We start from the raw sequence: 17848 nt of genomic DNA, 5'->3' as shown, positions 1-17848 counted from the left end.
GGACCGTGCTTCGCAAGACGAAAAACATTGCAAGACGAAAAGACTCGCGGAACGAATTATTTTCGTCTTGCACCACTGTACCTTGAGCCATTTTCATCTGATCTCAAAGTTGAGACAGGATCCTCAGTGGTTCACTAGTTAGAGTACAGACATCAGTCAGTGTCAGCCCTCATACACTTTGGTAACTAGCATGTTGGGTTTATTAAAGAAAGTAACGGTATTAATATCCTATCTCACACTTGATCAAGCATTTTGAATCTTATATCCTAACCATCTATCTGTCAAGGACACTCAGAGTTGCTTACAATAATATATGATGTATGTGGGATCCCCATATTCCTGCAAACATGTAACTCATCACCCAAACTATGTTATCTATAAGCAAACAAAATATAAGCAAATATTCTGTGGCTGAATTGTAGTTCACAAGCTCCATTTGGAGACTACTTTAAGTCCTTCCACGTGCCATATTTTGTCATGTGATGAGTTGTTCTTCTCCGAAACATGTAAGAGCTGAACAAGAGTACATAAAAATCTGTAAGATAATGTCAATCATAAAACAAAATTAAAAGAATGATAAAGATCATTCATGGTTTATCACATCAGCTGCAAACTGGATACTTTTCAAAAGTTCTGAGAAATCAAGCATTTCTTAATGTGTGAAAAAATGAGTGTTGGGGAGCACAGAAGGGTTGTGTAATCATAAAAAGGTAAAGGTACCCCTGCCCGTATGGGCCAGTCGTGTCCGACTCTAGGGTTGTGCGCTCATCTCACTTAAGAGGCCAGGAGCCAGCGCTGTCCGCAGACACTTCCGGGTCACGTGGGCAGCGTGACGAAGCTGCTCTGGCGAGCCAGCACCAGCGCAGCACACGGAAACACCTTTTACCTTCCCGCTGTAAAGCGGTACCTATTTATCTACTTGCACTTAGGGGTGCTTTCGAACTGCTAGGTGGGTAGGAGGTGGGACCGAAAGACGGGAGCTCACCCCGCCGCGGGGATTCGAACCGCCGACCATACGATTGGCAAGTCCTAGGCACTGAGGTTTTACCCACAGCGCCACCTGTGTCCCTTGTGTAATCATAAACCTTATAATTTATAGAAAATTGCCAGGTAGTCAGCTTAATACTGATAGCTTAAAAGCCAGATACTCTCTTTTCTGGGAGATACGATTCAGTGATGTGCATGGGATGCCTGTTATAATTATTTGTCTTTTGGTCTAGACTGTTCTCTTTAGATAGGAGACAAACTCAGTTAACCCCAGGAGAAGCAAACTGATGTAATGCAAGAGGCAGCACGCTGCTGTTGTGTAATATACAAGCAAAATACAGTGCAGTAATCCAAAGTGCTTGCCTACTGGTGTTTGTGTTTTTTAAAAACTATTTTCCTCCATTATTTCCAGTTTTAGTTAGCCATATAAAAGCTGAGTCATTGGATTAATTCTGAAGCCTAATAGAGCTTTAGTGTCTTGAATTACCATTCAGCCTTCATAGAGAAATTTACATTAGTGAAAGCACCACTACAGGCCAAGGTATCAGAAGGGCAACCACAGAGAACATGAGGTAAAATTACTGCGTTGTCTGCATGCATTGATTTCTTCCCCTCATCTAATTTCCTAGCCCAAGGGAAAATGAGAGAGGATGTGTCGCATTATTGACTAAACAGCCTCACTGAACCACCCTGAGAAGAGTAGTAGATAACAGGCTTTTAAATTATTTCATGATAAGACAGCAACATATACAGTAACATATACAGTAACTGCTTTTGGCAGAGGATTGCTTTGACAAGAAAATGGAGGTTGGTGATAAACTACTTTAAATGTTTCCCTGCCTGGATCTTTGTTTAAGCGGCACCTTCCTGCCTTCTCTGCACTGTTACAAGTCTCTTCTTCCTGCCTGACTTCCATGCTTGCTTTCTTGAAAAAGATGTGGGTCTCAAGTAAGCCTCGGGAAAGCCCTTATGTAGGTAGTCCTTGATACATGAAGACTCTGTAGTTAACTTGGGGGTGAGGAATATGCACTTTGCTCTATTATTCAGAGGCACTTTCATCAGCTCATCAATTCCAGGGATTTGAGCCTTGGCAATGAAAACAAGTGCTGGGACTGAGCCCTGGAACTATTCAAGGCTGGCCTGCTGCCCTTCTTCACAGTCTCATCTCTTTCTCTTGTCTCCTGCCTGGTGTTTCCCAGCTTCATTGCCCAATCCATTTCAAATAGCCTCACCCATTCACGTTCCAGCTTGACCAGCACATCCATGGGCTAGCTCTCTGAAATATACTCAGAGTCGCAAAGTGATTTCATGCTTTTTATTCAGCTCATAGTGGTGAGGAGGAATGAATGAAAGTCCCCTCACAGTATCTGCTTTATATACATTATTTACACAATGGGCTGCACATGATTGGCTAATTCCGGAATTCTACTGTAAGCCAATCAGGTTGTGGATTCACTTCTATCTGGAGCAGGATTGGGTGGTTCCTGCCAACCAATCATACTGCTGCATTGTTCTAGGACCAATCAGACTGCTGCATTCTGAATCCTATTGTTCTAGGACTAGTCAGACTGCTTCAGTTTGGATCCTATTCAACTTAGTACATAACACCCCTCCCCTCTAAGTTCCAGTCCTGCCCGGGAGGTCGCATTCATAGTCCTCAAGGTACGCCGGCGGCCTACGTGTGCGTTGCGGCCTGTGGTGTTCCCTGGTCTGGGGTTCAGGTTCTGGCTCGTGTTCCAAGGATGCTGGCTGTGATGGGCCTGTTTGGTCTGGCGCAACCGGCTCGCTCAGTCGTGGTTCTGGTTCCGGTGTCCTTTCGGCCTCGCGGGTCCTCTCTGTATTTACTGATTCTGCCTCTCCTGCTGGCCCCTCCTGCTCTATGGACCTCACTGCCCCTCTGTTCCCTTGGGACTCCTCTGACCTTTCTTCCTCCTGGTTTTCCCCTGGGAATCGTCGCCGTATCTGGTCGCAGTGGCGGCGCCAGCATTGCCCCCCATCCGTTAGCACCTCATACGACACGGGGCCAGTGACCCTGGTGACTGTGGCGGGTACCCATGCTGGGCCTGCCCCAAAATTCTTTGCGTACACTGGGTCCTGGGCCTCAAAGGTCCGGGGGTTCCTGCCTTCCCCCACCACTACCTCATCCTGAGCTCTATCGGGGTGAAGGCGGTCCAATCTGATTGCAAGGCGCCGACCCATTAGTAGTTCAGCAGGGCTCCGGCCAGTCGTTGAGCTGGGGGTGCTGTGCTATGCTAGGAGGAATGTGGCAAGGCGGTACTCCCAATCCCCTTGCGTCATGCGGCGAAGGGTGTCCTTGGTGGTCCGCACCATGCGTTCTGCTTGGCCATTGGTGGCAGGGTGGAATGGCGCTGAACGGATATGGCGGATGGCGTTCTGCGCTGTGAAGGTTTGGAATTCTCCTGACGTAAATGCAGTCCCGTTGTCTGAGACGAGAGTGTCAGGGAGCCCGTGGGTTGCAAACAGCCTGCGTAGTACCCGGATGGCTGCGGACGTGGAAGTGGACAGTACCAGTGCGACTTCCAGCCATTTGGTGTAGGAGTCCACCACTATGAAGAATGTTTTCCCCTGAAAGGGGCCAGCGAAATCCACATGCAGGCGTGACCATGGTGCTCGGGCGGACTCCCAGGACTGGACTGGGGCCCTTGGGGGATCTGGGCGGGATTCTTGGCAGGCCTGGCAGTGTTTGACCCAGGCCTCTATCTCTCCATCGATCCCCGGCCACCACACATAACTCCTGGCAAGGGCCTTCATTCTTACTACCCCTGGATGTGTCTCGTGTAGGGCTGTGAGGACCCTTTTGCGGAGGGGCTGGGGAACGACTCTGCTTCCCCATAACAGGCACCCCTTGTGGGCCGACAGTTCATGTTTGCGGGTTGTGTAGCCAGCGAATTCTGGCCCGGGGCTGCTGCTGGGCCATCCCCTCCACACCCAGTCCAGGACCCGGGAGATGACCCTATCTTTCTTGGAATGGTGTGCAACTTCTTGTGCCTGAATGGGGCGGTCGGGAAGCAGCTCCAGGCTCATAACCTCTTGTGCAGGTGCTGGGTCGGGGCCTGTTTCCGGTAGTGGTAGCCTGCTGAGGGCGTCCGCATGGCCCATCGCCTTCCCAGGTCGGTGAATCAGTGCATACTGGTAGCTGGCAAGGAAAATTGACCACCTGAGGACGCGAGGAGACAGCACTTGGGGGGTCTGCTTTTCGGGAGCAAACAAGCCAAGCAATGGCTTGTGGTCAGTCACCACGGTGAAGGGCCACCCGTACAAGAAATCATGGAATTTTTTTACTCCCTTCACGATTGCCAGACCCTCCTTGTCGATTTGCGAGTAGTTCCGCTCGGTTGCGTTGAGTGTCTGGGAAAAGTACGCCACCGGTACCTCTCTTCCATCCGGGAGTTGGTGTCAATGCCATAGGGTGAGGCGTCGCATGCTAGCACCACCGGCAGCCTCTCGTCGAAGTGTGCCAAGACAGAGTTTGAGACAAGCAAGTCCTTGACTGCCTGGAATGCGGCCTCGTGGCGCTGGCCCCACACCCAAGGGGCCCGCTTGTCCAGGAGTCTGTGTAGGGGCTCCGCTACTGCCGCCTTATGGGGAAGGAAGGAATGGTAAAAGTTCAATAGTCCCAAGAAGGCCTGAAGTTCAGTCTTGCTCTTGGGCACTGGGGCATCACAAATGGCCCATACTTTGTCCCCAGTCGGGTGGACCCCTTCTGCGTCCACCATAAATCCCAGAAAGTCCACCTGAGGCACTCCTAGTAGACATTTTTCCCGCTTCACCTTGAGACCCGACGTCTGGAAACGGTGCAGAACGGTGCGGAGGCGGTCCTCAAACTCCTCTGGTGTGGGCCCGGCAATCAACACATCATCGAAGAAGGGGGTGACGCCAGGAATCCCTTTAAGGAGAGAGTCCATTAGATTCTGGAATATGCCTGGTGCCACGATGACCCCGAATTGCAGCCGCTTTACCCTGAACGCTCCTCTGTGCGTCACAATCGTCTGTGCCTCTGCTGTGGCCTCATCTACTGGCAGCTGTTGATATGCTTGGGCCAAGTCCAGCTTGCCAAAAAATTTCGACCCAGCCAGGGTGGCAAGGACATGGCTGACCACTGGCACTGGGTATGCATGGGCCGTGAGGGCCTTGTTTATGGTACATTTGTAGTCTGCGCAGATACGGACCGAACCATTAGGCTTGACGGGAGTGACGATTGGGGTTTCCCAGGGGGCATTAGGCACCGGCTCCAGCACTCCTTGCTCCACGAGTCGGTCCAATTCCTCGTCTATACGGGGTTTCAAGGCGAACGGGACCCGGCGGGCCTTGAGCCTGACCGGTCGTACTGCGGGGTCAAGCTGTAGCGCAATGGGGGGGCCCGTATACTGTCCCAATTTCCCGTCGAAAACCCCTGGAAATTCCTTGCATATGGCGTCCACGTCCACTTGTAAGCTAGTGTGGTTCACCCCGGTGACAGCTAGCCCCAGTGGTCCAAACCATGCCAATCCCAGTAAGCTAATGTAGGGGCCCTTGACCACAAGCAAGTCCAGTTGCCGCGTCCGCCCTCGGTATTGCACCCTGAAGGTCCCCACCCCCATTGTGGGGACCTTACGTTTCTGGAAGTCCCGTAGGGTGAATGGGGCCGGCCTGAGTTTGGGACCCCCAGTAGGACACAGTTTCCTTAAGGTCCTTGCCGAGATTATGGATAGAGTTGAACCCGTGTCAAGCTCCATGCGGCATGGGGCCCCCTCTATCTGTACCTCTACATAAATTTTCTCTACGTTGGGGTGGGGCAACTGGTATACCTGGCAGTCTGTGAGCTCCGTCGAGTTGCCTTGGTGCGTTGGGCCCCGGGACCTGGGGCTCTTGGGTTGGTCATCTGATGCCTGGTGTCGGGTGAGCCGAGCCCGACACACCCGGGCGATGTGTCCCGATTTTCTGCACTGCCTGCACTCTGCGTTGCGGAAACGGCAGGTCCTCCTCTCGTGACTCTCCCCGCAGCTTGCGCAGTTTCCTCCTTCTCGTCGAGGCAGCTGTGGTCTGTGCGCTGCTTGAGTGCGCTGCTGTACTCGGTGCACCTCCTCCCTGTCGGATCCTGAGTCGTCGGTGAGGTCTTCGTGGTGGACCCTCGGTTGGGATGGCAGGCTCGGCCGTGCCTCTTGCGTCGACCTCTCAGCAGCTTCCGTTGCCAGGGCCTCCTCCAGAGCGACCTGGAACGTTAGGTCCTTCTTAGCGTAGAGGCGTCGTTGCAGCTTCTCATCCTTCAGGCCACCGACGAGGCGGTCACGAAGCATGTTCTCCAGCTCTGAGAAGTTGCAGAACCGGGCGGCTTGGCGGAGAGAGGTCACAAACCCAGTTATGGTTTCCCCAGGGGCTTGTCGCTTTGCGTAGAAGGCATTTCGACGAGCCACCACTGAGGGCTGCGGCGAAAAGTGCCCCTTCAGCTGTTCCATTATTGTTTTGTATGGAACAGTAGCGACGTCTTCAGGTGCAAGGAGAGCCCGGGCGATTTCAAACGTCTCCTCTCCGCAGACGCTGAAGAATATCGCCCTCTTCTTGGCGTCTTCTTCGTCGGTGACCCCTTTGGCTTCTAGGAGGAAGGTGAAACGGGAGGCGTACGCTTCCCAGTCTCCAGATGCTGGGTTGAATGGCGAGAAGCTGCTGTTGGCTGCCATTCTGAGTTCCTTGTGTCCCGGAGCTGAAGCCTGGATACACGGTGCGAGGCAGCGGTGCGGCAGGTGGCGGTGCTGCGGTGCTGGGTGTGGCAGTCAGCTCAGCGGGATCCCACCTTCGTCGCCAGTGAAATATACTCAGAGTCGCAAAGTGATTTCATGCTCTTTATTCAGCTCATAGTGGTGAGGAGGAATGAATGAAAGTCCCCTCACAGTATCTGCTTTATATACATTATTTACACAATGGGCTGCACATGATTGGCTAATTCCGGAATTCTACTGTAAGCCAATCAGGTTGTGGATTCACTTCTATCTGGAGCAGGATTGGGTGGTTCCTGCCAACCAATCATACTGCTGCATTGTTCTAGGACCAATCAGACTGCTGCATTCTGAATCCTATTGTTCTAGGACTAGTCAGACTGCTTCAGTTTGGATCCTATTCAACTCAGTACATAACACTCTCCTAGGATCTTCCTAAACGTTTGGTCAGATGAATCTACTTCAGTTTGTTCAGCCCCATATTGGCAGCTCTAGCCTTCCCTAACTTAGTGTCCTTGAGGTATTTTGGACTACATTTCCCATCAGCCCCAGTTAGCACAGCCATTGGAGATGTCACGTTCTGGTCTGATGTGGGATTCCACAGGAACGGCAAGGAGAACCACAGATAGCTCCAGGTACGTAACCTGCAACAACAAAGACAGAGAGCGGAAATAGGTCTTTTAAGCCTCTGCCTCCATATGACTTCTTCTAGGCCCTACCTCTAACCCCTTGTGGAGAAAGGATGATTCTTAAAGGGTCAACCCTCTGGCCTGAAGATGGACTTATCTTACATTTCCTAACCTTGTGCCTGGTGCATGCCCTGCACTGCTGGACCGTTGAGGTAGAGTGGGAGGCACTGGGTTCCTCATGCAAGTGAGGGTTCTGGCTCTGGTCCTACAGGCCCTGGAGGTCCTCCTGGGGTCTCCTGTCTACCAGCCTCAGGTGCAGTGGTCTCCTGATCTCCAAACATCACCGTAGAGCCCTGAAATAAGCCTGGTGCCCCTGCAATCCCAACTCCATACCCAGACTGCTGCTTGATCCAGAGGTCATGAGGCCAAGCTGGGAAAGATGAGAGTCCAAAAAATGTATAAGGCCCCAGACTGGCAGCAGCTCTCCTTGGTGCAATCCCTTTGACTGGAGATTGAATCGGAGACCTTCTGCATACAAAGCACGAGCTCTACCACTGAGCTGCATTCCCCTTCATTACCAGCATTCCCTCTTGGCTCTGGTTTCAATCTTGCTGTGATTCACACTCTTTGTACTCTCTCTCTTTCAAATGGATGCTAACAACCAGGGCCAATGTTCCTATGCAAAAAGACAGCTTGTACCCTACCATAGAGCTAATATCACTATAATTTGATGCTGCTTGGTCCCTGCTCCAGACAGTGCTTACTCACTACTTGGTGCAATGCTGCACTGCAGCAATGCCGGTGCCAGCTCAAGGCATGCATCATGGGAGAAAAGCAATGCAGATACATATACGATGCTTGCTGGAGTGTGCGTCCTGGGAGTATAGTATTTATTTAATTTATTTTTACAACGGCATATACAGCTTCATCATAAAGAGACTATCAAAGCAGAATAGCTTGGGGAGAGGTCTGCAGCAGCTGCTCTCACCCTGAAACATTCAATGCCTAAGATGGCTGCCTAACTCTGCCTAATGATAAGGCTGGCTCTCTACTTCCTTTCCACAATGAACAGTGGTCTGAAGAGATGGAAATTGGACTGCACTCTTCTATTGTAGTGCAGAAAACAGAACTGGGTCTCTTATCGTTTACCTTTTTTTCCTCTTTGTATGGAACCTGCTGATAGAAAAAGTGCTTTATATTGCTGCCACTATCTGAAGCTGAATTAATGAGCTTGAGAGTGAGTCTGGCAGCAGCAAGAAGAAAATGCAACCCCCAAATTATTCACTTTGGCAGGGATGCACAAGATGCATTTGTGATTGATGCTTTTTTGTTCTTCCACATCACAATCTAGAAAGATTTGTTTGTAAAATTATTTTCTTTCTCATTTCTATTTATTAGGCTTTGTATTTTAAAAGAAACAAACACCCCATCAATAGCTTAAACCCTGCTTAAGGAGCTGCACTACCAGGCCAGATTCAAGGTCTTCGTATGTAAAGTCAGTTTACTTGCCCCATATATACAGTGCTAACATTCAACCAGAGAGGTGCTGTTAAAGGTGCCATGTGGTGTTTACCTTGCTTCTGCCAGACAGCATTTAGTGCAGCTGCACCTAGGTTGTAAAACTTCTTGTTTCGCAAGAATGGCAAGCAGGCAAGCACCATTCAATATTTCAATTCGGAGGGCTGCTTAAGGGCTCTCTTTTGGTTACACAGGGCCTTTCTGGTGTCTAGCTCAACCATTGTTTATTGTGCATCACAATCCAGATGTTTGCTAAGTATTTTTCTGCCATTTTATGCATGTGCTATGTTCACTGCTGAGATTACTGTGTTAAACTGCAGCATCTTTAGCCAATAAACAAGCAAACAAAAAACAAAACTACAATCTGCAATGAAATTGCCAAAACACACACACACATACAGAGGGGGGGAAACACCCCATTTTGCATGATACCATAAAGCAGCTGATATTCAACCCCTGTGTTTATGTAGGTCACTGGTGTGTGTTTCCTAATTAGCAGGAGGCCATCTCAGAGCAGCAACTCATACCGGGATCCTATAGGCAGCTTCCTCTGAGGGCAGGTAAATACTGCACATGTGTGGCTCAGGAGTGATTAAATCAATCACACCCAGGGCAGAGACACAGCACAACTGCCTGTCTCAAGCGGAAACTGATTAAAAGGAAGCAAGGCCAGAATAGTAATCCACCCATAGATGCATATACTGCCTCCCTTGTGGGTGGATACTTAGGGCTCGCAGCAGCTTTTAATGATTGAATGAACTTATTTCTCAAAGTACACGAGCTGTTCTTTCACAGTGCATAGTTTGGAAATGACTGTGCTAAAGGAACAGCAGCCTGTTGCCAACCGGGAATTAGCAATGCAAGCTTACTTGTAGGTCAGGAGAATAGTTTGAATGTAAGTCGATCTAGCCATGATAGCAGCACATGTGCATGAAGAAGTGGTCTGCTGCTGGATCCCTATCAAATAAGGGAGAACGTTTAAAGGTGGGCAGGTGAGAGGAGACAACTTAACCCAGGGGTCAGCAAACTTTTGCAGCAGGGGGCTGGTCCACTGTCCCTCAGACCTTGGGGGGGGCGGACTATATTTTTTTGGGGGTGGGAGGGAATGAATGAATTCCTATGCCCCACAAATAACCCAGAGATGCATTTTAAATAAAAGGACACATTCTACTCATGTAAAAACATACTGATTCCCGGACCATCCACAGGCCAGATTTAGAAGGCGATTGGGCCAGATCCGGCCCCCAGGTCTTAGTTTACCTACCCATGGCTTAACCCATCACCTATCAGTTGTAGAAAATTCTCGGTTTCTTTATTTCCCTGCTCATTGTAAACCCTGCTAGGAAGAAAGAAAGCTTTAGAAGTTGTTACAGGTGAAAAAGGACCACTGACTTGGGTCCTGCCACCTTCATGCCTACTTGAGATAACAAGGACGCTGCATTACGATTGAGACTGGAAGTTCTCACATGTGCAATGATGGGTTAAGGATCAAGAAGAGAGGTTTCTCCCTGCAAGTCATAATAAAATGGTGCTATTGTGCTTGAGGGCTGACGTTTGTCCTCAGACCCAGTCATTACAAGGCAGCCCAAAGAACTGATAACTATATTGAATTTGACTGTGGCAGATGCTAAGCAGCTCACTGCAGTCTTCCTGCTCTCTGACTTACTTCAGCTCCATTTAACTGTGTTGTATCAGCTCCTGGAGGCCTTGTTAACCTGCCCTGCAGGTCTTGCAGAACAAAGCTTGTCAGCACTGAAGGATGCTCACACTTGATTCTCATTCCAAGCCATTTAGCTTTTATATTTCGCACTGCGCCACGTTCATCCAACAAGCAGGCTACATCAGTTCCTCATTTTCTTTAGAATCCAAGCAGGCTGCAACTTGATCACACACAAGGAACCAACTGTTAATTCTCTTCCTTCTCTGCGTGATTGAGAAGGGGGCGGGGGGGGACAAGCCGGCAAGGCCTGATTGGCCAGAGGAGTGGGAGGATGCTCTCCTGCTGAAGCCCAAGGAGAGGAGAATCTGAGGAGGCACAGTATGCTAGTATGTGGCAATGGAAAGCCTGAGAGAGCAATCTAGAGGACAGCAGTGTAAGCTTGCCATGTCGTATCTCACTGGATTTGCAAAACATGTAAAAATAACAATAAGACTGTAATGTATCTTTGCTTCTCAGAGGCTATAGGAACTCACTAAGCTGCAATGTAAGGCCAAGTCACACCGTTTGCGCATCCAGTTCAATATTGTCTACGCTGCCTGCTACAGTTCTCCAGGACAAGAGAGGGATGATGCCTGGAATGATTGCTTGCAAAGCCTGTTCTCTGTCACTGGGCTATGTCCCTTTCACAAGGACTATTTCATCTAAGCCATATTGGAATTTTGAAGCAGGAGGGTTACAGAATATGAGTAAAGCATCAGAGGTGACATTTATTCTGATTTCCTTTTAAAAGACACGTGGTCTGTGATTGGGAAAGGATTGTGCCCATGCTCATGCATATAAACAAGAGCCAAAGCAATAACAACAACTCATGAACCATGGCATGTCTTGAATGTGTGAATCATGCCAGAGTAAAGAATTATCTCAGATGAAGCTCAGAAGAAGAGCTCATAGCAGGCTGCCCAAATGAGATTGCCTCACAAACTGGGTGGAGAAAGGCTTTGATGAGGGAAGTCTTCTGTTAATTAAGCATTCACCCAGATTTGCTTGTACAAGGCTTACAGAGGGATTGGACCACGCCTAGTCTTGACTGAACATTCCTCCTAATTTGCTTGTGCTGTGTTTATACATCTTCCCTTTATCATTCATTCAACCCACACTTTTCAATGCATTTCCCAGTCATTTTCCTAACCATAAAAAGTCTGTTGTTGTTTTTTAAGTGCATATCCTGTGCTAGAGCAGCAGAGCACTTTAACTGCATATCCCTGTGTTTTCAGTATGCGCTAGAATCCTTTCCACAAAATGCTGACAGTCTGGAGGTGAACCCAGAATGAAAAGATGAACCAAAATGGGTCCTATCACACTTTTACTTGAGCTTTGGAACATGCATTGTAAACTTTACATATGGCTAAGTTAACATAGCATTCTCTGTTGTGCAACATTTTGTCCATATTATGCATTTATTTACTATACTCCTGGGCCATTCTTCCTTTGGGAATCTCAGAGCAGCTTCCAAAGTCTCCCATTCACACAACTGGACTGTGAACACCTTAACTTCAGATAACTAAAGAATTATTGTGGCCAACACATTTTATAGTCATCTTTTAGCTTCTGCTCTGTGGCTGCTAATTGAGGCTGTCATCATATACCCTAGCAGTAAAGCTATGCCCAGCCAAATGTAACCTCCCTCCATTGTTGGGGAAAAGACAGAAGAAGACCAGTGGCTACAACTGAACGTTCAACTAAATCTACTCTTGTTCTCCATATTTTCACTTTCTCACACATTGCCATGGTACTGTCAGGAGTGGCTGGCAGGTAGGGACCCCACAAAGAACCTGGCCTCCTGGCAGTGCTGTCACTGGTGCACACTGGGACAGTGTTTGGACAGTGCATGGTGGCAAGCTTGAGATGGTTTGGGCACACCAGTAGGAGCACCAGAATTGCTAAATCACCCTGACCTCACCATGGCCCTGCCCCACCTGATCCCGGTATACAGCAGTGACACCGCTACTGGGAGGTAAGGTCCACAGTGGGATCTGTCCTTGTTTGGCATTCTTGTAACCGTGGTCTGGCTAGGCCATATGCACTTGCCCATGCATTTCTACTGTCATACCAGCCCCCAATGGCACTTGCACAAGCAAGGTATTGTATGTGCATTTCTCCAGGATAAAAACCTATTGGATCCACACTTGCCTGTGAGCAACCCCAGTAAGTTTGTAGCTTACAATACTGATCACTTATTGAGGGCTCAGTGGACCCCCCAAGCCTGTGGTGGTATTAAAATCTGATTGAGACTGTGTGATGAAGATTTCTGTTTGGGGAAACATGCATGCATCAGCTCGTTGTGTATGTCTAGAACAGAGCTGCAGTGTTTGATTGCCCTTGCAGCAATTCACTTAGACACAAAATTCTCTGGAAGGGCCCAGGGCAAAAACTTACACATGTGCAATCAGTGCACACCTTACGCTAGGCCAGAGATGGGGAAGTTGTGGCCTTCCATATACTGTTGAACTCAGTCATTTAATGATCATTTTGTACTCATATAACTGTGTTTTATATTTTATTGTATATATTGCTGTTACACCACCATGTTGTTACGGACAAAAGTCCAATGCTGGGGTGACGAGTCAATAATCACACCGGGGTAGAAAAAGAAAGGGCTTATTCAGACTGAGGTAAGAAGGGACAGGGGAATCAAGTTCCAAATCCTGCACATCTTTTCATGGCATGCTCATGCAATTTATACAGTTAAATTACATTCGTTAATACTTACTATGATTCTATTGGCTATCAGCATTTAGCATAAGCAGTCCCTGTTGCAACCTACGGCTTCCTCTTTTTGCCTTGTCTCTCCCTGCAAAACCAGCAGTTACAACTTCTTTGTAAACAAGATGGGAGGTTAGAGGACACCTGGCAGTTCAGTTGAATACATTTTGGGGAATATATGAATAAAACAAACTCTCGTCATCCCCAGCTAGCACTGCCAGTGGCCAGAGATGATGAGAGTTGTCGCCCAACAACATTTGGAGGACCACAGATTCCCCATCCCTTCCCAGACTAACCTGCTATCTAAATTTGCCTTTGGAGCCTAGCTAAAGCACCTATGTCTATGAGATGATGGCACATCATATAACTCATGCCTGAAAGCAGTTGAGCAAAAGTATAGTAGAACTGCATGAACTTATCTGAAGTGTTCTGGAACAAAGCATTACTTCTGGAAAATACAAACAGTGGCAGCATCTGATATACCAAACCATGTGAGATTAGCAACCCCAAACCATATTATTTACTGGGAAGTAGTGCCAGGGATTTCAGTGGAGTTTTAACTGACACCAGTAGGATGATAGCTGGTTCGAAAGGTAAATATAGTCCTTCTGTGCCAGCATAATGAATCCAGTCAGAGTCAAGTTGATAATATTGATTGGAACTCATTAAATTAGGAAACCTCCTCTTTTATATAAGAGTCTATTTATAGTGTGAGCTATGTAATGCTCTTAAAAGCTTTCCCTCTACAGTTATTTAAATGTGAATGAAGCATTAAATGCACATTCCAGTAAGGGCATGAGCTCTTATCTGAAAATGCAAGGCAATAAATATACCACCCAAACAAATGAAACAAAAATATGTGGCAGGTTTTCCAATCAAGCTGTGTTGGTCCTTTTCACTGGGACCAGTATCAGTTCCTGGTGGAAAAAGATGCTCTACCTGGGTTTTGGGAGCACCTGCTGCTGTCTTGGCCCATTCAAAAGCCTTCTAGGTTTGGGGGGAAGAGAGAAGCAAGCACTTTCAAGCCTTTGTGATCCATCAAACTAAACTCTCTCAAAGTCCTTGAGCTTTTGTGAGGCTTCAGCTGCAACATTTGAAAAAGCTCATCTTGTAGAATGCCTGGTGCAAATTACAACGCATATTTTCTATTATTATAGATCCCACAGCGGCTTGGAGATTTAGTTGTTAGTCATCTCAAATCTAGTGCTGCATCAAATCCTTGAGATCTGAGCCTCTGGACTAAGGAGTTCTCCCAAGCTATATAGATGTTCTTTCAGAGGAAGTGTAAACTCATCCAGAACAGTACAGTAAAAAAATTATAAACATGGTGTGACCTTAACACGTCAAGAGTTGAGAGCAAGGTGCTATGGTACACAAAAGAAGTATGTGGTGCAATTTTAATTTACAACTCTTCATTCCCAAGACTGGGGTATTGGTCTCTGAAGCAGACTTCAATGGTGCATCGTTAAATTATAGTCCTTACAATAGAGAGAGAAGAGAAGAGAGTTTGGCTTTGATATCCCGCTTTATCACTACCTGAAGGAGTCTCAAAGCGGCTAACATTCTCCTTTCCCTTCCTCCCCCACAACAAACACTCTGTGAGGTGAGTGGGGCTGAGAGACTTCAAAGAAGTGTGACTGGCCCAAGGTCACCCAGCAGCTGCATGTGGAGGAGTGGAGACGCGAACCCGGTTCCCCAGATTGCGAATCTATCGCTCTTAACCACTACACCACACTGGCTCTTCCATGTTGGCTGTTCCATGCCAATGTCCATCCAGGTATTCCTATGGCTTTATCTATTTGCGTGTTAAGATCCCCAGGAGCTTCCCAATAATAACGACACAATTGACACAGAATTTAGTTTTAGGTTATTGGCATAATTTTGGCCACAACTTTATTGATTACAGATAGTGAGTGGTATGTTTAGGCATTGTTTCCTGACTAGCTGCACCTGACCTCAGCAGGACAGTACTGACGACTGGGCCCCACCATATCGTCAGTACACCGTGCGGGAGCATTGGTACGGTCACATGACTCAAGCTCACCCCAAAATGCTCACAGGGACTCTTGCATGGCCCTACCCCCTGAAATTGGTCGACAAAAGCATGCCGAGTCCCTGGATTCTTTTAATGGAATACCTGTTGCTCATTGGAGGGGCCAGGTTCTATGACCTCCCCTCCAGACCACCTTGAACCAATACCTAACTGCCAAACCTTACAAAGTTGTGATGATTTGCTACACAGCAGGTGAAACCCAAGTGGCACCAGCCAATCAACCAAATGGGAAAATTCCTGCTGGGCCCCTATCCCAAGAACAGATGGCCCACGATAGCATAGCAAGGTCACAGGAAGACCCTAAATATAGGAAGGGTGGGCGGGTGATCTGGTGCACAAAGTGAAAAACGGAAGCTCAATGCAATGTGCAGCGGTATATATAACGATCCCTCGGTTAATACACAAAAAATCCCATTGGCCACATCTGCCCAGCAACCGAGGGACCACCAATTGGGTTGTTCTGGCTATCCAATCACTCCCACCCACACAACAATGAGTTCAGTCCTGATGATCTAACGACAACACATGCCCTCTGTGAGGAGGACCCGATTTAGCAGTCTTTTTGCTGTCACCCCCCAAACTGTCTTCAGTCATAGCTCAGATGTGTGAGTATGGCAAATCATGGAAGCGTAGAGTTCTTGTTGCCTCACCAAGAGATTTTATTGCCATATGTTTCCAGTTATTATGTTGCATTGTGAAGTCTCTGGTCATGAGGAGATTTCTGCAATACTTATTTAATTCGTTGCAGATTTGAAATATATCTATGTAATATTATTTCCAATGCATAACATAATGAAATACAGTACACATCAGATATTTTTCCAATATGAGAAGTTTGCGGCGTGCATGCTACAGTCCATGGTCCCTATCTTTTGCTTTAGGACACTAGAAATAGTGGTTAGATCACTATGGCTGTATTTAGATTTAACACAAAACCATGGTTTGCTTCGCTAAACCATGCTTCATTTCAGTATCTGAATCTGACCCTGTTCCCAAGTTGTGGTGTGTTTGGGACTGCAAACTAGGCCCTGAAATCACAATTTCAAGCAGTTTGCAAACCAGAAGTTCGTGCTAACTATAAGTTTTTTAAAACATAATAAATCTGTATTCACAGACCATTGACAAAACTCAGTTAGTTAGGGCTGTTATTCTGCTCAGGAAGCTGCTGAGTCATGGAGATAGGAGTGGATTTTTGAAACCTGTGTCCTGAACAGATGGGAAACAAGGAGCTCAAAAGCATAGTTCGTCCATCTAGAAGCTCAGTCTCCAGGACCTTTTTGCCTGTGACACCCCTGGTGTGAAATGCCTTTCCTAAGGAGGCTCACCTCATCTTTTAGGTGCCAAGCTGAAAATATTGGTTTTTTTGCTAGCTATTTCTAATATTGTATTATTTACTTTCCAGGTGATATTTGTCCATGATACTTTGTGTGCAATATTTTTACATGGATAATGCCATATATTATCATTATAAACTACCTGAGAATCCATTTTGATAAAGCTCAGTGTGCATGTGTATACATTTTTTTAAAAACTATGGTGTGGGTCCTTAACTACAGTCAACACAAACCATGGTTTTACACTCACCCATGAAAAATGATTATAAGCATAGAAATAATTGAGTGAGAGTGCAAATGGAGAAGAGTCCCCCACCCACCCCCACTATTAAGGCTGAAGAGAAAGGGTTAAGGGGCTGAGAGTCTCTGAAGTACCAGAAAAGTGAGAAAAGCTGAAGAAACCAACAGGATGTCATAACACCAACCAGAAGCAGAGGCTCAAAGGACACTTCAGCCATAGAGAAACAGCTAATGGAATGTGGAAAACAGGCCATTGGTGTCAATCAACCAGAGAGGTATTTCCTAGCCCAGATACCTGAGTCACATAAACTCCCAGTATAAAGATTGTCAAGAACTTTGGGTTTGGTGGCCAACCCAGCAACAAGATTCTGGTTAAAGCTATGTGATGCATTGTCCATGACTCCCCTTTAGCCCAAATCACCAACACTGAAGCTGCCCTCTCCCCCAGTTGAGTGCTTGTGTAAGCAGTGCTTTTTTCAGGGGGTACACAAGGGTACACAGTACCACCAGCTCTTTTTTGTTGTTAAAAAGTGTGGCACTTACTGTAACAGCTTCACGGTGAGTACTGGCACCTATTTTTCTAGGAAAAAAGCACTGTGTGTAAGCATTAATGTACTGCAGTTAGCATTGTGAACAAAATTAGCACTGTAAAGTACCCAGCCTGTTGTTAATTACTTAAATAAAAGGTGACCTGGTTACTGTCTTCAGCTCCCTTCTCTACAAGATTCCTGCTCCCTGGCTAGTGGCTTGATCACCCATTGACCAGACGTATGCAGTTGCTAGTACCATTCGTGTCTAGTGTTCTAAAATGATTCTTAGATGATTGGCAGCCTTTCCAATAGATTTCCCTAAGGTTGAAGATACTTTAGGACAGGAATGTACAGCCTGTGACCCTTCAATTGTTGTTGGACTCAAAACTCACATGACATTTCATCATTGGTCAAGCTGGC

The 17848-nt window shown here is 47.2% G+C and overlaps 1 long non-coding RNA gene across 1 annotated transcript; it reads right to left on the bottom strand.

Moving 5' to 3' along the window:
• Window positions 1–1075: 1075 nt before the first annotated feature.
• LOC310704499 lies at window positions 1076–10686 on the bottom strand. The gene is made up of 3 exons (XR_014524818.1): window positions 10515–10686; window positions 7122–7345; window positions 1076–2259 (listed from the first exon to the last, which is right to left on the bottom strand). It is a non-coding gene; the product is annotated as an uncharacterized lncRNA (long non-coding RNA).
• Between the last annotated feature and the right edge of the window lie 7162 nt (window positions 10687–17848).

The sequence above is a fragment of the Podarcis liolepis genome (genome assembly GCF_965112155.1).
Source record: "Podarcis liolepis genome assembly, chromosome: 3".
NCBI classification, from domain to species: Eukaryota; Metazoa; Chordata; class Lepidosauria; order Squamata; family Lacertidae; genus Podarcis; species Podarcis liolepis.
The sequence above is the reverse complement of the archived record's forward strand: the minus strand, read 5'-3'. Positions and strand labels throughout refer to the sequence as shown.